Raw genomic sequence first — 25,058 nt, forward strand, 5'->3', positions numbered from 1 at the left:
TCATAGAACTGACCCTTTTGATGACCTTTCTGATATCCTCAGTGCGTGAAATGAAGGCTACAGAACTGTACTAACATTTAATCTTGCCAGAAAAATCACCCAGATGGAAAAAGACACTTAATTCCTGTGTTTTTTTTTTCTCAGAACTCATGCATACTTGTAATTATAACCAAAAGCATGGTCAACAGACAATAATATAAATTTAATTTATTTCATAGTTTTTGTTCCAGTTTTCAAGATAGAGTCCCAACAACAATATCTTTTTTTTTTTCACTGTTCAGCATGATGTTTAGGTCCCCAGTTTATTGACGTGGGTTCCCTCACGGCCTTTCTTCGCCTCACGAGGGCGTCCCGCGCTCCACCCTCCCCGCCCACTACCCCGCCTGGAATAAGCCGGTGGCTTGGCACGCCGCCAGCGCCACTCTGGCCAGGTGCCTCCGAGGAAGTCGGTCTCTACTCCAGCAAAGTTGGGCACAGTTTGTCCCAACCATATCTTCCTTCTGCTCTCGGTAAATGCCCCATTTCTAATTTCTTCTAAGACTTCAGCTGAGAACTGTCACTCAGGTATGAGCTTCTTCCTACCAATGCCTAGGACAAATTTGTCTTGGCATCATCCGAGGGTGAGGAGTACTGGATCTCACAGATAAAGGTGTTTGGGTGCCTTTCTAACTAACAAAACAAAAAAAAAAAAACATTTTAAAGCGTTTAGGGGAGTATTCATGAGTTTGGTCAAGGGGAGAATCTTCGTCACTGTCCTGTCACCCTGGGCTGACATGTCTCCCTGCTTCCAGCTTCTCCTAACCACCCCCCACTTCCTCCTCTCCCACTCCCCTTCTCAAAGCTGCTGGGGCCTGAGTCGGCCTATATTGGATGACTAGCGAAAGGTCTTGATTTATGATTTTTTTGACAGTTTTATTGAGATATAATTCACATACCATACAATTCACCCATTTAAAGTGTACAGCTGATTCGTTTTTAGTATATTCTCAGATATGCAAAACCAACCTTAAAGTCAATTTCAGACTATTTTTATCACTTCAAAAAAAAAATCCCATACCTTTTGGCTATCACCTCCGTATCCCACGCCCACCCCTGACACCACCTCCTGCCCCAAGCAACCACGAACCTATTACCTGTCTCAACAGATTTTCCTATTCTGGGCATTTCATGTGAATAGAATCATACGGTCTCTGGACCTTTGTGACTGGCTCGTTTCGCCGAGCACGTGTGCAAGGCCCGCCCACGCTGTGGCGTGTGTCAGTACTTCATTTCTTTTTATGGCCGGATAAAACTTCGTAGCACAAATAGACCAGGTGTTACCTACCTGCTCGTCAGTTGATGGGCACTTGGGTCGTTCTCGCCTTTTGGCTATTGAGAATGATGCCGCCGTGACCATTCGTAACAGGTTTCTGCACGTCCGTGTGTCCGCTTTCTCCAGGGGTAGCGCTATGATTGAGCCACGTGCAAGTGCACAGAGGCCCACGGTCTCCTTAGGGCGATACCAGGGCTGAGACTCTGGGGAGGCAGATTCCAGACAGAGATGGCGCCTCTTCCAGGCCTCTCCAGAGCCCACGCGTACGGCTGCCTGACCCCCTTATGCCATGAGCACAAAGTAAGTGGTTTGGAAGCACAGACTCAAATCCCGCCTCGACTATTTGCCAACCACACGTTCAAAGGCCAGTTCCTTCCATCTCTAGACTTCCGTTTCTTCATCTTTGAAACAGGGCCAATGATAGATGTACTTTATGGGATCATTGTATTATTGCAATGGTATAACAAGCAGCCCTGAGCACAATGCCCAGTATAGAGTAGCCATTTCATAAGGATTTGCTATAGGTTCTTGATTAGGAAGCTCTGAACTGCAAATGAGAAAGTATCTGACGAAATTGAAGATCGTTAATAAATCTCACATGCAAGAAGTCTAAGCCGGTGCAGCAGCTCTGGGTCTTCAGGGCTCTTCAGGGGCCATTTCCCTTTGTGTCTCTTGGTCTTCTCCTCTTGGAGTTAAAGAGGTTGCCACAGCTCCACACATCATATCCTTCCTCAACCATGTTCCAAGACAGGATGAAGCAGGAAGCGCCTTCCCCTGTCTTATTTCACCTCCACCCATCTCATCTGCTGACTTCCCCTCAGGAATGGAAAACACAGCCGACCCCTGATTGGGAGGGAGGCTGGAAAGGTGGGTTTCTGGCGCTTGCAATCTCTGCTGTAGTTGGTAGAAACATCTGTTGGTAACAAGTCAATGGTGTCGCCATCTTGTTTTTATTGTTCTAATTCTGTATTGAGGAAAAGCTCTGAAACTTAGCATTCTAGTGCCCATTCCCTCCCAATGGTGGATTTTACAGATTGTCATGGTTACACAAGGAATTTCCCATGTTTCACTATTTATAGCCCACACCCAAATCCTTCTGCATCGTAGCTGCAAAAAAAAGGCACAAAGGAGAATCCAGAAACCACCTTATCACTCACTGCAATCATATGAATAAGGCGGGGACTTGGCGTGTGGCAGTAGAAGTCATGTGGGCAGGTGGCCTCTGAGGAGACCTGATTCAGGGCAGCGGGGAGGGTCCTGTTTCAACGACTGTAAATCTCAGAATTAGAACCAGGAGGGATCTCGGAGGCCGTCCAAGCACTTTACTGTGTAGAGGAAAGAACAGAAGCTAGAAAGTGAATTAGACCCAAATTCTTCCAAATGACATGAAACTAGGTCCTGTCTGTGGCAACTCAGGTCAGGCTACTATCCTTGAACCTGCCACCTTAGACTTCTAAAATAACCAGCTGCTCTGCGCCTTGACACCAAAGTCAATCTTCCCTGGGGTTTACAGACTCAATCCATTTTAATAGATGAATCTATTATAATATCACTTTAATTTTGCTTCGTTTCCAACACACCAAGCTCTTAAAAAGAAAAGGCCATTGATCAAGCTAAGAACAAATGACATCAGGTTTGTTGATTTGTCTTGGCAGCATGCTCAGACTTTTCACCTCCATGCCATGTCCATTTAAAAAAAAAAAAAGACACAAAGAAAGATCTAGATGCAGTCTTGGGTTAAGGGAAACAAACCCACTTTCTGTCTCCAGAGCATAAATGGTGGCCAGGCATAGTTCTGTTCCGCCACAGCAGATTCCTGCTCTTTCTCATTTTGTTTTTAAAGGGCCTCCCTCCCTTGGCCCATCGCAGAACTTATACTTTTTCTACATCTTAAATGCAAAGAGCAGGATGAGACTAAATCATACTACATCAAAACAGGAGACATCCCAGTGATTTAATGGCTACGATGCACCTTAATGCCTCTGGAAAATTCTTTAACCTCTCATGCCACAGTTTCCTCATCTATAAAATGAGCATAATAAAATAATACCCACTCCAAGAGATTATTCGAGGCCCAAAGAAATTATTTCGTTTTTCCTCCTTTTCTTTTTTTTTTAAACCCCAGGAAAATCTGGTTGAATTTCGCATAGCGATGTCACTTTCTCCAGGACCTAACCCAAGAAAACCCCCTCGTTCTCAGCGGGGAATCCCGCCCTGATTGTCCATGGAGCTTCTCCTTGTGCTAACTCCCTTCGCCCCAGAACCAGGCTCCACACAAACCGTGAATCCCAGATCGGAAACATTCCGTAACGCGACTTTTCTACTTCCCACAGGCGTCATGGAGAAAGTCTCCATGTGGATCAGCCCCCCGGATGACAGAATTTACTCCTGAACATGTCGGCCCTGGGGTTCATTTTATTGTCTCGATGGAAATTTTTCTAAGATAGGTTACGTGTTTTCCCAACTTTTTCACACAGAGTCTAGCCTAAGGGTAGTTTAACCTCTCTATGACTTCGTGTCTGTATTATGAACATTCTTGAATTTATGTCCGAATTTTAGTTTTGCTGTTTCCTACCTCATATCAAGCATACCTGCCTCCAAGCACTACAAAAGTGGGGTTTTACATGATCGTTACCCAAACCTTTCACTCGTAGACAGAATTACATCCTTCCCATAGATGCCCACTGCCTTAATTTTTTAAAAGGTTATTAAAAAACAGATTTGGATGCCTCACGTAGCAAAATAAATATATGGTTAAAAAGTCATTTGTCATAATTAGGAAGTGATAACTAACATTAATTAGGTTTTTATTTTCACCAGTCTTTGGCTTAGGCACTTCATCTGTATTACTTCACCTAATAGCTATAACAGCTCTTTTTGAGGTGGCTATTGTCTTATTACATCCACTGGATAGATGAGGAAACTGAGGCGCGAGGGGTGAAGGAATTTTCCCAAGGTCAAACAGCCAAGGAGCATCTTTGAACAGGACCTGCTCGTCAGGAGCCAGCGAGATGATGCTCTTCACATGCTGCGTGGCGAGTCTGGGATTCGGGAAGCCTTAGAGATGTGGCAGCTCTTCCTCCTCTAACCACACTCTCCACTCCAAAGCCCACGTGTCAGAAAGTAGTGGCTTTGAATTCCGGGGTGTCTTCCTGTGAAGCCCAAGATGGCTCAGCCCACAGCTGGGGGACATAGAGAGAGGGAGGTGACTCACGATGTCACAGAGGTAGTTGTCTTTGTGGGACAGCCATTCACAGTCAAACATCATTCCTTCATGCATAAAGAAAATAACTTTGTTTGACAAGCCATGAGAAACCAACCTCTCAAAAAGAAAGGGTGATTGAGAACATTGTAGAAATGACACTTTAACAAGATTTTCTAACCGTAAGTCACTTCCAGCTTCTTCCGGGTTAAGGCATCCATCCTGATAAATGGAAAGGATGACTTTTTCCAGATTCTAATGAGGTGCCAACATGGAGTTGACAAGCCTTCTATAACAAGGCTCCCCATGACCCTGACAGGAATAAACAAAGCCCCCCAGAGGACACCCTTTCCTTGGGTGACAGGTGGCATCCTCAGGGAAGTGGCTCATGGCTTCGTGGCCTTACCTTCTGGCCAGTACTCACACATCACAAAACCTCAGGTGGCCACATCATAGAAGTGGCCGAACCATCGAGAACCAAGAGAATTTACGTGCAGAAAGTAACAGCAACTGGCTTTAGCTGAGTGCTCCGGAGTTTACAAACATGCTTTCCTGCATATTGCTTCATGTAACCTTGACTGAAAAATGCCCCTTGATTAAAGCGGACAGATATTCTCATGGTCAAGAAGATGAAAAGGACGCAGGAAAAGTAACGCGAGTGGGGGTGTTTGTGTGCTCGTGTGATTTGCAGGCAATGACTGACCCTTGCTGGGACTTTTTATCTGGATAACAGCTAAACCTGCTGTGAGGATTAAACGAGATAACAAACATGCAACCCTTAGCTTATAGTAGATGCTCAATAAATCACAGCCACCTATTACACGACTGGAGTCTGGAACCTGTGCTCTTCTCACAATACTGCATAAAGCTTTGCGTTACCGCCTGCGAATGTTTGACATCACGTTCTTCGAAAAGATGGGCAGAGAGAAGCATTGTTGTGCTTTTCACGGTAGTCCACGGGGATAAATCCAGAGAGAGGAACTGAGCTCAAAGGAAACAAAACTAATTAGCTCAGTGGTTGATCTGGGCAGCTGGTGGCTCCGCCAGTGAACGGGCTGAGGCCACAGAGCTGGAACACCCCCTGGAGGCCCGGGGTCTATACCGAAGATGCCTACGCACGGAGCCGCCAACGGGAGGGCGGCAGCCAGTGCACCCGCGTTCATGGCGCATGGATGGAGGTGTTTCTTCGCTTGCTTTCTTCGATTTCACCTTCCGATGAGCCTGCTGGTCCGGAAGATGCCTGCCTCCGCGTAGTCACTGGCAACTAAACAGACCGCGTTACAACTCGGCCGCCAAGGGATTAGGTCACACCTTCCCGATATCAGTAAAAAGCCCCTGCCCGATTCATAAGCAGAAAATAAGGTGGGAGGAAATAAAGACATTTTTCAAGCAGGCTAAAAAATGAAAAGAAAAGAAAAGAAAAAAACACCAAACAAAAAAAAAAAACTTCGATATTTGCCAACAGATTGGAAGAGCAAGGCTGACGGAGCGATTTTGCTGGCCTGTCACCTTGGAGAACTATAAATAACAAAGAAAGGTGTGTCATAAGATCCTCCATCAAGAAAAACCTTTTCAAATATTACGCAGCTTCGTTCCAAGCCATTCTAGAACTGTGTTTTCTTTTATGTACCTTGATTTTCCTTTTATTAGAAGTATTTTATGCCAGTAAAAATATCAGCCCAGGCCGCCAGCCCGATTCGAAAGGTATTCTCGAAAACTTTTTTTACTTCTCGTCAAAGAACAATATGTTTGCCTCCCCCATGCCCAGGGCCCTAGCGAAGCTGGCCTCCAACTCAAAGGCCAGGTCCCTCCGGTATGAACCATGACAGCTGCCATGAGGGACAGTCATGACTCTGAGTTCACCAACCGCAGATCAGACGCATTAGGGAATGACGCTATCCTGTTTGTTCGTTTTAGAATACACAAAGAAATGTCTTTTTTTTTTTCTTTTTTTTAATGTAAAGTTAATCAGAAACTGCCCTGGAGGAGTGAGAAAGGGCTGGAGGTGTTATTCAAGGACAAAGTCCTCCCGTGACTTCACTGCCGGTCTGGAGGACACTATGTGTCTGAGGACAAGGTCTCCTCGGAGCGTTCCAACAGCACCATGGAGCCAACACTTTGTGACGAGACACCCAATTGGATCGTGAGACAAATCTAAAAATAGACAGTAAAGATCTAGCAAAGGAGAAATCACAACTTAAATCGGCTTTTGCAACCCAACCGCAATGAACAGTGGGAAGTGACGGAAATGCAATCGTGGGCCTTGGGTGAGCTGCTCAGCTTTGAACAGAAAGGTTTCACAGTAGCAAACACCAGTGTGGTCCTTTGGGGTGGGAGGGCTGATTTCGGCGGGATTCGCCTTATCTTTCAGTCTTCGTTACAAAGTTCTCTCCAAATGCTTGTCAAAAGCGGGTGGAGGGAAATGAAGAAGTCATCCGGTAAAACAGCGTTCTTGCATTTCGAAGACATGAAAGCCACCAACCCCTTCATCATGTGTGGGTCAGGGATCCACATTGGTTCTTACTCATTTGGTTTTGTCCTACACACTGTGCAGCGTGAAGCCTGCCAGGCATTTTAACCCCGACTCTGCCACCCTGTCCCTCACAGCCTTGGCTACGTAATCGAGAACTAATTAAGAGAATCCATGTGAAATATTTAGTGATGCTGCCTGGCAAAAAAGAAGACAACAGTCAATGCTGGTTATTGAGTTCTGGTTATTGAGTGTGGCCCTAAACATGACACCATCACCACTCCGTCCTTGCCCCTTCCCATTTCCCTTCATCATTCCCCTCAGGAATTGACACCTTCCCCCAGAGGCCGTCCAAGCTGAAGGAGACATGCCTGCCAGTCACAATTCAAGGAGTTGCAACCTTATGTCCCCCAGAAGCCACAGAGGGACACTGATCTCAAATGCAGTAACCGAAGATGGAAAGACTAGACCGGTCAGAGTCGAGACGAGATGGTAGTCCATGCCAAACTCACGAGAACCCTGGGATGGTCCTCCCCCACCCTTCAGGGGCCCCCAGCCCTCCCCTGACCCATTACTCATACACCTGGATTCGCACGGCCTTTGAGCTCATGAGTTTCAGAGTCATCAGTTGTCCACTCAGACCACAAACTGATGGGTATGTGTCCAAAGGGGTCCAAGACGCCACGGTCCTGCGGCAGAGGAGAGTCGTGTCTACTGGCCTCACTGAGGAACGCTCGGGGCTGTAAATAACAGAGGAGCTTCTGGCTGGTGGACTAAACCGTGGGGAGCGGCCTGCTTTCCCCACATAATGTGAAATCGGTGGTCAGAGCGACCAGTGTTGATTCGGTCATCGAAGGTGCCATCCAAAGATGGAGGCTCCTCCCTTCATCTCTGCCGGTCCCAGCAAGCCGACCTTTCATCCGCAAACCTGTCCCCTCTGGGGGTACCTGAGTCTGCGCCGGCTGCCGTAACATAATACCGGAGACCGGGCAGCTGAAACAACAGAAATTTATTGCCCAACGTTTCTGGAAGCTGGAAGCTGAGAGCAGGGAGCCTGCGCAGTTGGCTTCGAGGACAGGCTCTCTTCCTGGCATCCGAGCAGCCCCTTCTTACCTGCGTATATGTGGCCTTTCCTCCATGAGCACTCAGCACGGGGAGAGGGGTCTTTCTCCTCCTCTTCTTATTAGGCCACTAAGCCTATCAGATTAGGTGTCTACCCTTGTGACTTATGTAACCTTAATTATATCCTAAGAGCCTTATCTCCAAATACAGTCACATTCGGGCTTAGAATTTTGACATATGAATCACGGAGGGACACAATTCAGACCACAGCAGGGAGTAAAAGTGGCTGCCATAATTCAAGCATCTCATTCCTGGTGGAGAGAAGGAAAAAAGAAATGCGAAAAATATACGTCATTTTTTCAGGAAGTAAGTCCTCGACTGGTGTTCACTTATGTCCCATGGCCATTCCTGGCTGCCAGGAAGACTCGAAACTGAGAGGAGGGGAACTGGGGAGGAAGAGGCTGGGACCAGCTGTGTGTGCGGTACCAAGGTTGATGTAACCGTTTACTATGCGCTTCTTGAGAGAAGTGAAATGATAAACCTTCCAGAAGAAGCTTTAATCTTATTGATGATGACTCTATGATGAGGGTCATTTTTTTTTTCTTTAAGGGATTCTCCATCGAAAATTAAAGTGAACGTCCTATACTCCATCAAAAAGATCAAGAAGAAGTTCTGTATTCCATGACTAGCTATGGGGGCGAGGCCCCGACTCTGGTAGATCTTCGTATATTCCCCTTCCTTCAAAGTAAAAATGACAAGCACTTTGATGAATATCATTTGTCTAAAAGTCGTGCAGGACTCTGGAGGAACCAGGCCATCCATGGGCAGCCTCGTTAAGGGACCAGTAAGCACTGAGTGGCATTAAATGGGCAGGAGCGAGAACCTTGACTCGTAACAGACCTTTCTTCCCACCTTCTCTAGTCCACACGTGATTGGCACTTGAGAAATGTGAAAGCCAGGCCATAATCACGTCAGCCTTTTGTCCCTGACCTGAAAGAAGGGGTCTCTCCACACGGGGTGGCAATGACACGGGCGTGAGGGCAGAGGCGATCCAACCCCGGGATTCTTAATTAAAGGCACCGCCGATGGACTCGTGACCTTGAAGAAAACATTTCTGACCTTTCCCGTGACTAGGCTCAAACTTATAACTCCAATGGATACTCCTCATACGTCTTCTGCCAGTTTTTTCTAACTCCGTTTCAGAGTCCCATGCCGATTTTTCGTAGGCCAATTCTCTTACGCTTTCGGAAATCATCAGCATCAGAGTCTCATGGCGTGAGGCACCATCTTTTCTGTATTATTCCCAGCTACTGTATCCATCATCATTCTCTGCAAGTGCCACTAGCACCGCGCCCACGAGCTCGGGGTTCCGAGGCAGACCGGTGGACCCGTGCCACGGAGGGATTTGTGGCTGTGGTCAAAATGGCAAAGGCTGTCAGTCACCAACTCCTTCTTTCAAGCTTGGGGTTCCGAGGCAGACCGGTGGACCCGTGCCACGTGGCTGTGGTCAGAATGGCAAAGGCTGTCAGTCACCAACTCCTTCTTTCAAGAGAAAATGAAGTTTCGTGACATTCTTCGGTGCTCACCTTTGTATGCCCAGTGTCAGCACCCGACAATGATAGGTGTCGCTGTGTGTTCGTCACGCATCCTGACCAATGCACACATGCTCCAGTCTGAACGACACATAAGCAAAAAACATAGCGATGGCAAACAAAAAACAAAAAACAAAAAAACAAAAAAACGCACTAAGGTTACAATTTCCATGCACCATCATTCCCGGATGTCAAGACACAGATGCCCGTTAATTACGGGAGTACGACGTGGCTCTTTAGAAAGTGCCATGTGGTTTACTTACCAACAGGGTCGGTTTCCCTTGGCTCGCACAGTGCTGGTCTAAAATCTCCTTTTAAGTGAGTTTTGAGCATTTTGATAATGGTCAGAACTCACTGGGAATCCAAGTTTTCCTGGTCCTTCTCACTCTTGAGACCCAAACTGTGCTCAGAATCACACATCCCCTTGAAAGGTCGAGGCTTAGAAGAGCTAAGAAACATAGTGAGTTTCTGGAGGAAGAAATTAAAGTTGCCTAGAAGAACCATTTTGTGAGATTCCTGAGAGAATTTCTAAGACACAAGTCATAACAAGCAGATGGAGAAACTGGGGTGCTGTTGGGAGTTTTAACATCCAGCTCTGCCAGCAATTCGCACATCCCCAGAGCCTGGCAGGCTCACATTCTGTTCAGAGAAACACAGACCCAACCCTAGACCTCTGAACAGCAGGACAAGTGACAGAGAGCAGTCTGGGGCTATCCACTGTGACTCAGCACGGTGGAATCATTTGCAAACTCACTGGGTGTCAAGACGCTGGGGAGGCCCCATGCTAACTAGGATGAGCCACCTGTCCTGAAGGGCAGGTGTGAAATCGAATACCTGTACTATGCGGGGATGTTCGTTTCCGGGACTGCCATAACAAATTGCACAAACTTGGTGGCTGAAAACAGCAGAAATTTATTCTCTCACAGTTCTGGAAGCCAGAACTCCAAAACCAAGTTGGCAAAAGGGTTGCACTGCCTCTGAAGTCTGTAAGGAAGGACCCTTCCCGCCCCTTCCAGTCTCTGGTGGCTCCTGGTATTCCTTGGCTTGTGGCCATGTCACTCCAATCTCTGCCTCTGACTTCACATGGCTTCTTCCCTCTGTCTCTCTGTTCCTTCATCTCATCGTCAGGACAATTTAGGAACCACCCGAAATCCAGGTTGATCTCATCTCAAGATCCTTAACGTAATTACATCTGCAAAGGCCCTATTCTCATAAGGCCATATTCTGAAGTTCTGGGCAGACATGAATTTGGGGGCCACTGTTCATCCCCCTACACATGGCCACTGTGCAGTTCAAACTTCCTGTAGCATCAGAGGCAGGGGGGGTTGGTCTGGCTGAGATCGGGAAGGAGGTCCGTACAGGGAGGACGGGCTCTGGGATGGGAGACCCTGACGATCGGCAAGACGAGGGCAGGCCAGGCCCCAGCTTGGACATGACGCCACCCTATTTATCGGTGGCGGACAGTTTATGTTTGGAAGCAGAGCTGTGAGTGGGAGGGTGAGAGAAACTGGAAGGAAAGGGGGCACACACCGGGGGTCTTACACGCTCGGCCGAGGTGGCTCCAAGGAGAACAGCTGATCGGTCCCCTCCCGCTGCTGTAACAAAAGCCCCCCGCAGGCGGCTTAAACATCGGCCGCTTGTTTCACACAGTTCCGGAGCTAGAAGTCCAAGATCGAGGTGCTGGCCGATTCCACTCCTGATGAGACCTCTCTCCCGGTGTGCAGCCTTGTCACCTGCCCTCACATGGCCTGTCCTCAGGGAGGAAGTATAGAGACAGAGAGAGAGCAATCTGGTGTCTCTTTTTATAGGAACATTAACCCTACGGGATCAGGGACCCACCCGTGTGACCTTATGTAACCTTAATTCTGTCCTCAGAGTCTCCATCTCCAGTAGTCACCCTGGGGGAGAGGGTTTCAGCATATGGGTTTGGTGGGGACACAAATGGTTCAGTCCACACCAGTAGCGAGGGTCGCTGACACCTTCAGTCGAGAGACTACAGAACTCCACGCGCTCGGTATCAGGCCTCGCGGGCGACACAGACGTTCCGACACATAACCTCCGGCCAGAGACTCTTGAGCTAGAAGGCCAGAGGTGGATTCTGTTGTGCTTCTCGCTGAGTAGGCGACATTTCCCCCGTGACTGGATCCTTCCGGTCTCGGTTTTCTCCTCTCAGAATGGGATAATGCTAGATACTTCTGTTGCTGTCCCAGTTTAAATAAGTGTATGCTAGTAAAGTGCTCTGTCCAGTGCCTGGCACACGGGAAATGTTGGCAGATGTCACTGTCACCATGTTCCACATGATGCCCTGTGCCCCCCACCCCACCCCGCCCCGTCACAGTGAGTTATCCCTTCTCCGTCAGTGGCAAATTCCAGCTCTGCGACCTTCCAGCGCTGCTATGTCAAGGCTGTAAACACTTCTTTCTAAACCGAACACTGCAAGACTCTGAAAACACCTCCTTGTCTGCCTCCTCCCTCCAGCCTCTGCCAAGGTTTGGATTATGCTCGTGTGCGAAAATATTTGTCACACCATCGAGGCAGCTCTGATACTCTGTAAAAGAGAGAGCTCAAACTTGACATCCCCAGAGGAACATTTGTCGTGTCAAGAAGCTTCTGTCACGACCCACAGTATCGAAAACTCATTTGATGGGGTGCAGCATGGATGGCAGGCTGGAAAGGGAAGGGGCTATTCTGAGCCCGGTTGACGGGAGCAGAGCGTGCCGTGTGAACCGTCTCCACACGTGCGGGAGCCGGGCCTCGCTCCAGCCCCATGGGACCTCTCACCCCAGCGCTAAGAGCTAAGGCCCTTCGTGGGAGGATGGGACAAACAGGCTTCTCTCTTCTCTTCTCTCTTTCTTCCTTTCTCTCCTTCTTTCTTTCGAATTGACTTCATTTTCCTAGAATCGTTTTAGATCTACAAAAAAATCGAGCATAAAATACAGTCTCTCTAGTGTTAACATCTCGCATCAGCGCAGTTCATTTCTTACAAGTGGGAAAATCTTGGTGAACCAACGTTGTTATCAATTAAGTTCACAATTTCCTTTAGGGTTCACTCTTGGTGGTGTGCATTCTATGAGTTTTGACACACGTACAGTGACGCGTATCCACCGTAACAGGATCACACAGAGTGTTTTCCGTGCCCGAAACATCCTCTGGCTCCATCTATCCGTCGCTCCCTCCCCACTCGCCCCCGGCAACCACTGGTCTTTTCACTGTCTCCATGGTTTTGTCTTTGCCAGAGCATCATAGAGTTGGAATCATGTAGTCTGTAGTCTTCTCAGATTGGCTTTTTTCGCTGAGTGGCAGGCATCTAAGATTCCCCCACATCTTTCAAGGCTTGAGAGATCATTCCTTTTCAGAGCTGAATAATATGCACATTCTCGTCTTTATCTTATTCTCTCAAGGTAATCATTCTGATCCACACTCTATCTCCCAATGAATGACCACAGACCAATAGAGGACTAGCAGGCAGTCCAGGACCCTTCATCACCCCCTAACCCACAACCTACACACACACACACACACACACACACACACACACACACACACACACACCTGTGCAGGGAGATGACACCAGAAGCCTCTACAACCCGGTAGGATAAGAACCAGCCGTGAGCTGACCTGAATCACACCGAATCCAACAGAGCCACACTCAAAGGCGTACACTGTTACGTTTTTATTTCAAGAGCAGAAGCCAGCAAGCACACACAATTTCATTTGCAACTCCAAAATGTCCGTCTCGGTGCCATGTGGCTGTGCAGGCAAACCTCCGAAGGCTGCAGTCGCCCTGGAATCAATAGCTTATGTTCTCATATAGAAACATCGTGCTCTTCTGAAGGAGCTTGTTCCCGCCTGAAACAGAAGCTCGTGGGACCCAACCGGTCTTTGAGCTTCCCCAGGACCCTGAGTGGGCTCTTTCAGGCAAATTCTCTCCCAGGCAGCCCCCGCGACCCTCTCACCAAATAGATGCAGATGCGCAGGGGCAATGGCTGGGCTTCTGACAACTCGTGGTCCCCATATAGCTGAATCATCAGCTTCCCCCAATAACACTGTGACACCTTGAAGTCCATTCATCAACAGGTGCCTCAGCCTATGCCCTGGGAAGGTTAGGGGAGCGTCCGCTACAGACAGGGCTGCCCTACGAAGCTTGGAACCAAGTGGGAAAAGAGTTCCATCACGTGAGAAACGGGCCCATGTCGCCCACACGCTCCTCCCGGTGCCGTTAAGGACTGAGCGGAGAGGGTTTGGGACCAGGGTGAGGCGAGTGAGGCATCAGCACCAAAAAGCTCAGGAATCAAGACAAATACTATTTTAATGCACTAGATTTGAAAATTAAAATGAATGCAAAAAAAAAAAATTTATGGTGAACAAAATACCAACATTTTAAACAAAGACAAGATCCAACCCAGCACTGGCATCACCCTGAGAGTGAATGCCTCGCCCTGCTCACCCTAACCCCAGCCCCAAGATGACGTCATAGGTGTGGACATGCTCTGAAAACCGAAAGAGCTGTTCAAAGGCAAGGCGCTGTATCGTTATCGCAGGTAAGAAGGGCAGTAGTAATTCAGAGAAGAGACAGCTGTGTCTGGATGGACGCAGGTGGTTCAAGACAGTGTCGTGTATCAGAGATGAGCTTTGACAGGCGGGTCAGGATTACAGAGGTAGGAGAGTTGATGGGATGCTCCAGGGGAGGGCAGAGGTAGGACCGAGGAGATAAGGGAGGGCCAGGGACGGGCAAGGGTAGAGACTGGGACACTCACACTGGGGGATACCGGAGATGGGGAGGTATTGTCTTGATTCAAACAGAAGATGGATATTGGAACACAAAAAGCAATATGGTGAGAAGGGGCCAGGGTCTGGAGAACCTAAGAGTTTCACCAGAGTTTGGGACAGATGTGACAGCCCAGGTAGTTTCTCCGGCACAAACGTCTCTAAGGTCAATTCAAGAACAAGAACTAATGAACCGAAGCAATACTGTCACTGCCTTTGACATAGAGACTTATTTTTCCGTTATAAAAATAATACAGGCTAATTATATAAAATCGAGAAAATACAGAAGAGGAACATCTTTTGATGTTCTCCAGGCAAAGGCGGCTATGTTCAGAGGGCTAGGACCACACTCCCGGGAACAGCGGAGACTCCAAGGTCAGGTATATGGGAACAGTAGCTCTGAGAAAGCAAAGCGGCAGCGGGTGCGGGGAACGGGCCCTTCCTCGGGGGATTCTCACCCGGCAGGCCCTGGCTGGGGACGGAATCATCCTCCCACCAGCATTGGTGCCCCCAGGAACATAGCTTCTGCTCAGACGAAACCTCTGCTCTACATCACACTCACTTCTTTTTCTAGCATGGAAAAAGCAGACTGGCCACATAGTACATTGGGTCACGTTTTCCCTTCTTTTTTCAAATGCCTGCTACCAGCTCGATGGTTAAAAACATCCACGATTTCCCCTTCTTCTAAGACAGGTGTCATTCCTGGGCGTCTGACCCGCGGGGAGTAACGACGCCTCTGGCTCCCGATTCCACAGGCTACAGGCAAAAGTGGTGACCCAGGGTCCACCTGCGGGAATCCATTGCTTTGCTTTCTTCTGTGAAAGATTCCGCCCCACGAAGCATCTCTTTCTATCGACGAGTACCTAGCACATTGGTAAAAGAGCCAGATTGAGAAGTCTGCACCAGACGCTGTATTTCCTTTGAGCGAATAGGCAAGATTTGTGTTACGTGATTCCGAAAAGTGACAACTGATATGCGGTTGTGAATGTCACTTCATACTAATCTTTAAAAATGCAATTCAACTTAACAGAGAGAAATGCCAGTTCTTCCCCTTCATTAACTAAGCATAATACTTAGTATTTAATTCTTAATTAAAAAAAATGCTACCCAGAAGCTCGGCTGTAAGTGCTGGAAAGCACATTCTGAGTGCTGGAAAGCACAGCACAGACCATGTCTGTGAGAAGAGAAAGAGCTTGTTGTATTTGCAAGCGGCAAGTATAACAATCCAAGGGTAAAGTAATACAGCCGGGGACTGGTTCTAAGGGTCAAATGCAAGCTCTGGATCACTGCTGAGGAAGGCCAGTTGGACTTGAAGAGGGTTGGGAAGAGGACAGCGGAGGTGGGACCCAGCAGATGGGGGAGGGGCGGGAGCAATGACCTTCGGTTGAAGATTGAAGACGAGCATAAGCTTGCATGAGTGTGAACTGCTGTTATCTCCCGAAACCTCGCCACAAACAACTATCTAGCGTCTTAAACAATCCTATAAAGTATATGACATATTGCCATTGTGTAGGTGAGGAAAATGAGGCCCAGAGGGATTCAGAAACTTGCCTGAAGTCACACAATAATCATGGGGCAGCCCCGGGTTTCAAACCCACCTTCTGACTCCAGAATCCTTGCTTTTAACCTCCACAGTGCAGGTCATGGCAAGACATGGGTAATCAGGATCTTCAGTGTCCTCAGGTAAAGACTTGGTTTGATAAACAGGGAAGGATGTGGGCAAAACAAGTGTTCAGGAAAATCACAGCACCAGGATGACCCCTAGGGGGCCAGAGGGTAAAGAAAACTAGGGAGCCCAAGCACACAATAAAGAGGCGTGGCCATGCAGAAGGTGAGCCTCCTGGAGCGGACCTTCTAACTGGAGCTATAGGGATCATCCTCAGAAATCCAAGACCAGGTGGGGAACTCAGGAGGGATGCAGCAGCAGTCACCCAAGATGACGAGAGGACAAGAGTGTGTGCTGTTAGCCCCGAAGCAGGCGTTGGTGCCCACGTGGGGGGGGCGGAGACAAAGGGACGACGGTGCAGTGTACGACGTGTTAAATCCCAGTCTCCACGTTAAGAAAACGATTTCCAAAGACGGCAGCCATCCATCCTTCCCTCCGAAGAACCCACCTCCACCACGTGTACGAAAACCATGTCTTTCTCCGTTCATTCGTGGGGAGGGGCCTCGGGTTGTTTCCAGGTCTCGCTATTGTAGATGATGCTGCAATGAACACAGGGATTACCCTGCCGTAAAAAAGATGAAATATTGTCATTCGTGACAACATGAATGGACCTTGAGGGTATAATGCTAAGTGGAATAAGTCAGACAGAAACGACAAACACCATATAATTTCACTCATATGTGGAATATAAAAATGAGAAAAAAAAACAGCAAACAAATAAAACAAAACAAACGTATCGATACAGACACAGGCACAGATCAGTGGCTACCTGAGGAGAAGCGGGGAGGGAGGGTGAAATGGGTAAAGGGGTCAAATGTACGGTGACAGAAACGAGACTTTTGGTGGAGAGCATGCAGCAGGGTATACAAATATCAATTTATGATGTCGTACACCTGAAACTTAGATAATATTATTAAGCCACGGTACCTCGATTCCTGACTCACAAGAAGAGGAAACAGCAGCCATATTGTCCTTACCAGGAACTTCCTGGTGCTGGGGGATCAGGATAAGCAGGACACGCCCCCTGCCCTTGGTAATGAAGACAAGCCTGGGAGTGACTTGCCCAGGGGAACCCAGAATGCTGCCTCCACTGAACCCTGGAGCCTCTGATCCACCTGCCACCTCCCACCCCACGAAAGCGACTCTCCCAGGCAACACAGGGTGAAGGAAACAGCAAGCAGAGACCACCGTCCACAAAGAGTTACTTAGCGCCTACTGTATACAGTGCACTGCATAGCCACACCCCAGGAGCACAGAAACCCAGGCAGCCCTGAGACTTCCTGGGGCTGCTAAGTAGCTTGGTAGAGCAGTGGGTGAGCATGGAAAAAGATGTGGGTTTTTGGTTTTGTTTTTTTTTCCTCACTAATTATGATTTTGCTAGTGTATTATGGATGAAAAAGACCTTTCACATGAACTCGTAATTTTTCCCAAGAAGATGCAATCATTTCACGGTATCTTCGTTGAGTTAAGGCTGTGGCATAGCATAGATCCAGCATACACGGTATGAGCTTAAGAACTGGTGGCAGATCCCTTTATATTACTAAAACACGCAAATTATCTGTGTATGGTGCTTTCAATGTACCTGATCAGATTTAGTAAAGATTTAAAAATTTTTAGAATGGGAAGTAAAAGACGTAAAAAGCATAAAAGTAAAGATGAAAAGAAAGCCAAGTAAATTCCCCCAATTTTTTGGCTGAAAGCTACTGCAGAGCAAGAGAAACATATGCTACACAGACAGAAACTGGAAAATACTCAGGTGGCAGCATAATCGTAAGGCATTCTACCCAAACCTCTTGAGCTTTATAATTTAGTCTTTTAAAATTGAACTCATTTAGAATATTTAATTTTGCAACATTGCTTGTTTCTTTTTTTTTTTCACTGTTGGGAAGGTCATAGAGTAGATTTAAGGGTATGATGATTCTAAAATAAGTACTAAGTGCCTGAATTTTTTTTAAAAAAGTAATTTCCATCTTCTGTTACTGTAAATTGCTTGAATTTCTACTGTAAAAAATGTTATGCAAGCATTCGTGTGTGTGTGTGTGTGTGCATGTGTGTGTGTTTCTATCAGGGAATTCCAAATGTACAAACTAGATTTCCACTTCACCAACTGGGTATAAACATAATATGTGCAACTAATAATAAATTCTCAGCATGCTCTCTTTCCACTGGGGTTTGGGTTTTTTGGGGCGGATTGGAATATGAAGATTCTTTTTTCAAATATAATTTTGGAGTACTCTTTAGTTTTCGATTCTTTGTTTTTATTATAAAATGTCTGTAAAAGTAGGATCGTGGCCTAACGATAATTTACCATGGGTGAAATTAGAGGCAAACTAATGAGATGAGATACTTCCCATTCAGAATTTTGTTTACGGCCCATGGATGTGTGGATAAGTTTTTTCTAAAACATCTCTCATGCAGTTCTAGAGTTGCGATACCTACGGGGTTGTGGGGGCGGGGGTGGATTGTTCCATATTCAAATAAGATTGGGAAACATCTCGTATTATGTTTGCTTTGGGGCCTCTCGTGCCCGACAGCATTGTAAAGGCTGTGAGAACTCCTAAAATAAACAAATCGCTTTAACATCGTTTCTCGGATGTATTTGGCTAGAGAATGCCCTGCCTCTTTTTTCCCAAAAAGCGTACTTTGAGAAGTTCAAAGTGATGTACATAGAACTATATCAACCTCAACTAAAAAAATGTTAATTATAACCTAGGGAGACACCACAACATTATTTACTATAATCAAAATTAACCACCTGGAAAGTCTCCGGATCCAGCAGTGCTTCAAGCCCCACATCCAAGATCGATGAGAAGATTCTCACTGCACACCCACTAGAAGGCTGGATCAAGTGTGTCAGTCAAGATTTACCAGCACAGTAGAACCAGTATGAGACATGTATTAAGATACTTACTGCAGAGACCTGGTTACCGTAATTGCAGAGGCGAGCCTGAAAAGCACAGAGCATTTCAGGAAGAGCAAGCTAGCGTTCTTGGGCACGAGCTGAAGCTTCTGTCCGCAGGCAAAATTCCTTCTTTAAGAGAAGTTTCGGCCCTGCTTTTAAGGGCTTATGACTGATTGAATCAGACCCATCCAGATTATCTAGGATAGCTTCTTTACTTAGGACTGATTATAAAATTCAATCACATCTACAAAATACCTTCATAGCAACTTGGAGATTCATGTTTGAATGACATAACTGGGGACCGTAGCTTAGCCATGTTGATGGATCTAAAGGACAACCATCTTCGCCTAGTGAAGTGAGTCGAATCTTCACTCTTGAAGAGTCTGGACCATTATCAGTCCCGCAAGGTCTGGGTTTTGTAATTTTCTGTTGACTTTAATTACGGGGCGTGGTCGTACTAAGAGATGCTTTCGAGCATCGCCTGTACTCCAGACATTCTCTTCACTCCCTCTATTGTGAAGTAGCAATCCCGTTTCCCTTTGGGGATCAGGATCAATCATTCCAGTCAGGACATTAACCCCCTTCTTCGTCTGTTGATTCAGAGGCCCGAGGTGCCCGAAGACGCCAGTCACAGCCTCCAGCTCGATGGAATCGTTGTGCCTCCCAGTGGACGTATTACTTCCTTTAGGACTAAGACCTCTAGACCAGCAGAGCCTCGGGATGAGAGGATGGGCAGCAAATGTGTGGCTAGTGGTTAACTAGGGGTGACAGGAGTGATCTGTGAGTCCTGGCCATGGGAGAAACAGCACCCTATATCGGAGGCTGACGTACAGCGTGTGCTACATCCCAGAGGGCCCTGCCCAAGCATTCCCACCCAGCTCGTGCTGTACCGGAGTCTTTAAAAGGCCATTCCATCATCACATCAGGCCCACTGCTTCAGGATGATGGGGAAAATGGTAAAACTAGTGAATTCCGTGAGCATGGGGCCATGACCACGCTTCGTCTGCTGTGAAGTAAATTCCTGGATCAGAAGCGATGCTCCGCAGAGTATCATGACGGCGATGTGCCAGTCTCTGAATCCACAGGTTGTAGTTTGGTCAGAATCACTGCACGCAGGGAAGGCAAGCCCAGACTGAGTATCTATTCATGTAAAAACAAAGTGCTGTCCCTTCCACAGTGGACGTGTCTGATGTAATCAATCTGCCACCAGGTAATGGGCTGACCACCTCCGTGGGACGGTGCCATGTTGGGGAACCCACATCGACCCAATCTGCTTTTCATAGACTGGACGTTTGTCAGTGACTGTAGGCAGGTGGCCTCGTGATTCTGAGTCAGGCATAACCTCCATCTCCGCCACTGTGGCCACCTTGTCCACGAGCCCATTGTGCCATGACAGGGGTGGCAGACTGGTGTCCATGAACAGATCATCCTGTCCACCTAGTTATTAAAATCGTCCTCTGCTGATGTTACCCTTTGATGAGCATTTCTTTGGGACATAAATATTTTCACATTCTTTACCCATTCAGAGAAATCTATCACTTACTTCTTCCCAGACTTATTGTCACCAATTTTCTAATCACATTCTTTCTAAGTCTCTTTCTATCCAGCCACTGGCCATGGCCCATGAATCTGTATAGCCTCACACCCCTGGCCATTTCTCCTTCCAGATAAAATGAACAACCATATGCGCCGACTAAAGTTTACGCCACTGTCATATAATACCCATCTCCTACACATGTCTCTTCCATTCGTGGCTTGGTGGATCAGACAATAACCAATTCATGACAGACAGCTGAGTTCGCATAGTAACTCGGTGGCCCATGGTTAAGTGTTGCGTCTTTACTAAATAATAGGTCAAAGATTTTTTCAAAAGGAGGGCAGCAGGGCTTTGCTACAAAACAGTGAGGCTCTGCACTGTGATTCAGCTGTAGAAGCCTGCCAGCAGCTTCAAACAGCATCCCTATCTGCCACTGGCACTTCAGGCATGTGGCTTCAGATATGATGGATCATATGGCCCAAGCGGCAGAACAGCTTGCGTGGCAGCCTGGACCTGTTGCTGAGCCTTCTCTTGTCCTGGGCCCCACTCAAAACCAGCAGCTTTCCAGGCCACTCAATAAACGAGACTCAACAGCAAACCCGAGCAAGAAATACGTTGCCCCCAAAATCTAAACAAGCCCGTAGGCTTCGTGCCTCGCTTTGGGTTGTAGGAGGGGCCAGATTTAACAATTTATCCTTCACCTTAAAAAGGATATCTTGACATGCCTTACCTTCCTCCAGAGTACACTGAGGCAGTGCTGATGCTTCAACTTCATTTAGTTTAGGCCACTTTTGACTCTATGTTTTTAGCCAAACCAATAAACAAACCTGCAGAGCCCCTTTCTAACCCTCGAGATAAAATATTACACCCAGAATTCCTGCCTGGACAGCCTGTGTCAATGGCAGAAGTCAGGAAAGGAAACAGCAGTGTCCTGCAAGGGAAGCGTCCTGGGGGCGGCCATTACAGCATCTTCAGGCCGAGCGAGGCGAACAGGGCTGGGAGGGCCGCTTCTGTTGGCAAAAAAGACTGGGCAGAATTTAGGAATTCGACACCCCCGTTTCATAAGGCTCTCCTCACACGTCCCCATTCTAATTTTCAGGATCCGGTTCCTTCCCAATCAATTCCCTACCTTGCAGCAATTTTCAAATTCTGTTCTCTGGGGCGCTGAAATTTCTCAGAGGTAAAGGACACGCAAGGGGTCAGGTTCGGCATCTCAGCCACCATCTCACCCAGAGATGCTGGGCTTTTATCTATTTCAAGCACTGAGTTTCTATGTGAAATCATATTTGAAAAAATAAAATGTTCTGCTACTAAAAAAAAATTGAAAACAGGACCAAATCAGCTCTTAAGTGTTTCTCAACTTAAAAAGTCTACACTTGGTCTACGGCCGTGCCACCCTGAACGAGCCCAATCTCGTCTGATCGCAAAAGCTAAGCAGGGTTGGGTCTGGTTAGTCCTTGGATGAGAGACCGCCTAGGAAGACCAGATGCTGTAGGCGTAAAAAATTTAAAAATAAGAGATTGTAAACTGACAAGGTCCTTGCATTCTGTGAGGTCAACCAAGGGTTGCCTCGCCTAAGAAATAAAAATAAAAAATAAAAAGTCTACAACTGCATGAAACTGAAAACGAGGCGGGATGGAATGCCTGAGCCAGTGGCATCCATGGCCAGAGGCCGGCGGAGACATGAGCACGTTGTGCCCGTGACCACGCGCTTCCAGGGGAGCAGAGTTCAGTTTCCATCTGTGACTTCTAACGGGAAGTGACCTTTACGTGCAGGGCTGTCCGAGCTGACGTAGCCTCAGTGCAGCTTAACCTCAGCCTTACACCCTCGCCCTCAACCTCACCCCTCGGGACGTCACCCACCTGTTAGTCAGCTGGTCAGCACTGGTCTGCCCTTGGGACAAGCGAACCACCGTACTCTGCCTGGGCCTGGTGACCCCACGGCCCCCGCAGAGGAGGAAACCACGTTCACTGTGCTGGGGAGACCAGAGTTCAGAGACGAAGGGCTGACCGCCGTCTCTAACCACAATGCAGCTCGGTCAGTCACCACCCACGCGACACTCACGGTCACTTCCTGGCTTGGGGTTCCTCGGGCTGATTCATCGCCGCTGATAGTTCCCCCTCAGGACTACACCTGTCCACAGGTAAACTTCCACCTGAGCTGCAGGTTCACCCTCAAATATCTGGGCATCCCACAGACATGCTTCCACACCTACTCAAGAGATAAGTGCCCCTTTCCGTTCAGTCGTGGGTCACCCGCCTTGTCCTAACAGGAGGTTGGACAACAGAGCATAGAGAGCAGCCCTGTGTATGACTTCCGGGCCAACTGCATACCAGAAGCTCCGCCCCGAGCTCATCATCTGTCCCCTCCTGTGCTTATTAGAGATAATACCTATACTGAAGAGCATATACATATTAAACAAATCAAGTGTGACAAACTCATCATACAGTGCCTGTGGCACATTGTAAAGATTCGCTTCTGCCTTTTACAAAACAGCAGGAAGAGTGAGGGCCCCTGATTCTGTGTATTATGTAACTCTAAGACCACTCCCATCTTGTAGATGCAACTGTTTCGTTTCGGTTGCTCAGTTTTTCATTTTTCTTCTTCCTTATTTTTTCCTCTAGCTCCATAATTTGGTGAAAATAAGAGACTGCCAGAAATTTTAGAGATAGAAGTGTAGTAACTCCTAAACTAGCTCAGATGCCTTCCTATCGTGCTGTTATTAATGCATAAATTCAGAAGCCAAAATAAAAGCATAGTCCCTCAGAGAGTTCCCTGAATACCCCAAATGTCCCTGACCACCATGTCATATAGTAGATGGTCCTGAGTATCATGTCACCGGAGATGTCCCTGACTGCCGGGTCACATGGTAGATGTCCATGATTGACATGTCATACAGTATTTGTCCCGGACTGCCATGTCACAGTGACCTATATGGGATGGCCTCAGAGAATTCACTCTACTAACCAATCAGCTTGGGAAGGACAAATAGGCTGACATATGGCTGAGAAGAAAAAGTCAGACAACTCACGATGACTCATACAGACACTTGAAAATAAAAAAATCCACATACAGCCACCTACAGTATTTTAATTTAAAATTTTTACCCGAGTCCTTTGCAAATATAATTTGCATGAAAGCCCACATTTCTAAAAAGGTTTTCAGTTCTCACATATGATTTCCCAGACCTCCAGACTTCTGTGTCTCCCTCTAAGTACAGATCATTTTCCAAGCTTTGGTGTATAAAATACAAACACTGATTTAAGCTGAAATCTAATCAATTCACTCTTTTAGTAGAAACATGAAAAATAAATTTAAATTCTCATCTCAGAATCTTATAAAAGGCAACTTGGGATTTTTGGAGGGAGAGGAAAAACAAACCTTTGACCACCGTCTCTTCCCTCTGGGTGTCTAATGTCCCCATCCTTCTCATCGTGGCTGGGAAGTGGCGAGAGGGTGGGTGGCCCCGCCTCCCCCCCCCCCTTCCCCAGACAGGTGGCTGTGAGAGGAGTGTTTGAACTAGAAAGTTCAAAGTTCCCTTGCAGGTCTTACCTGCCACAATGCTACAAATGGCGACACACACTGAGGATTTCTCTGGGGTGAGAACAAGGCAACTTGAATCCTTCCCTGTCCCTTCTTTCTAATCTGGACCAAGATGTGTGGCCCGCAATTCTTCATGTCATCAGGTCTGAGGTTCAGAATGATTCTGATCCCATATGCAGGGTGCCTAGCACCAAGACGAGGTACCTCGGGGGGCGAGGAGACCCTCCGAATATCAAGGCTGGCTTCGTGGGAGTTGCACCCCTTTGGGCTAGATTCAGTCTCCGTTATCTTTGCCGGAACTGGAAAGCAGGTGAAGAGCACCTCTTCCCTTCCTTGAAAGCCCTCCCCACGTTTCCTCAGTGCCATGTCCCCTTACGATGGCTTCCGTTGTCTGGGGTCTCGTCAGAGTACCCCACATCGACGTCTTACGCCTAAAGCTTCCCATCCCATTTCCGCTATCAAAGGTTACAGGGCCCATTTACCATTTCCTCTGCTCCACGTGGACTATAACGGGATCTCAGAGACTAAATACGCAATTGAAATCTCGCCAAAACTCCAGGCAAGTACTATGTGACCCACCCCCATCCCGCCCTAGCCTAGGGACAACTCACCTATCTCCCAAAAGGCTCATGTGAAACCCTGGAGACAGGCCCCCAGAGGGGACATTAAGGAGTGGCGGGTAAGCTTTCAGTGTGCCCAAATGCCATTGCAAGAGAGGCGTCCTGTTCCACCCACCCCTGAAGCCAGCCCATGCATGCATTTGCATCCATCCCTACCCAGTCCTCCCCAGGAGCCAGCTGCCCAGAACCACACTGCACTTTCTCGAGATGCAAAATTCATGAACATATTGTGTAGGACACAGAGTGAGAGCACCACATGCAACATCAGATAACTTTGCAGCTTCTAAACAATGGCGTGCCAGTAAATGTTTATCAACAGGCTCTCCAGGAAAATTAATGTGCACACATACACACACACACCCACACACACACGCACACTTATAA

General features: G+C 47.5%; 1 protein-coding gene and 1 pseudogene across 1 annotated transcript in view; both read left to right on the top strand.

Moving 5' to 3' along the window:
* The window catches only part of KCNJ6 (potassium voltage-gated channel subfamily J member 6), a 145,206-nt gene that overhangs the window by 28,226 nt on the left and 91,922 nt on the right, over nucleotides 1-25,058 (top strand). The window lies entirely within an intron of this gene.
* LOC112483781 lies at nucleotides 21,890-22,008 on the top strand (annotated as a pseudogene).

This window comes from Pteropus alecto, unplaced genomic scaffold (genome assembly GCF_000325575.1).
Source record: "Pteropus alecto unplaced genomic scaffold, ASM32557v1 scaffold97, whole genome shotgun sequence".
Lineage (NCBI taxonomy): Eukaryota > Metazoa > Chordata > Mammalia > Chiroptera > Pteropodidae > Pteropus > Pteropus alecto.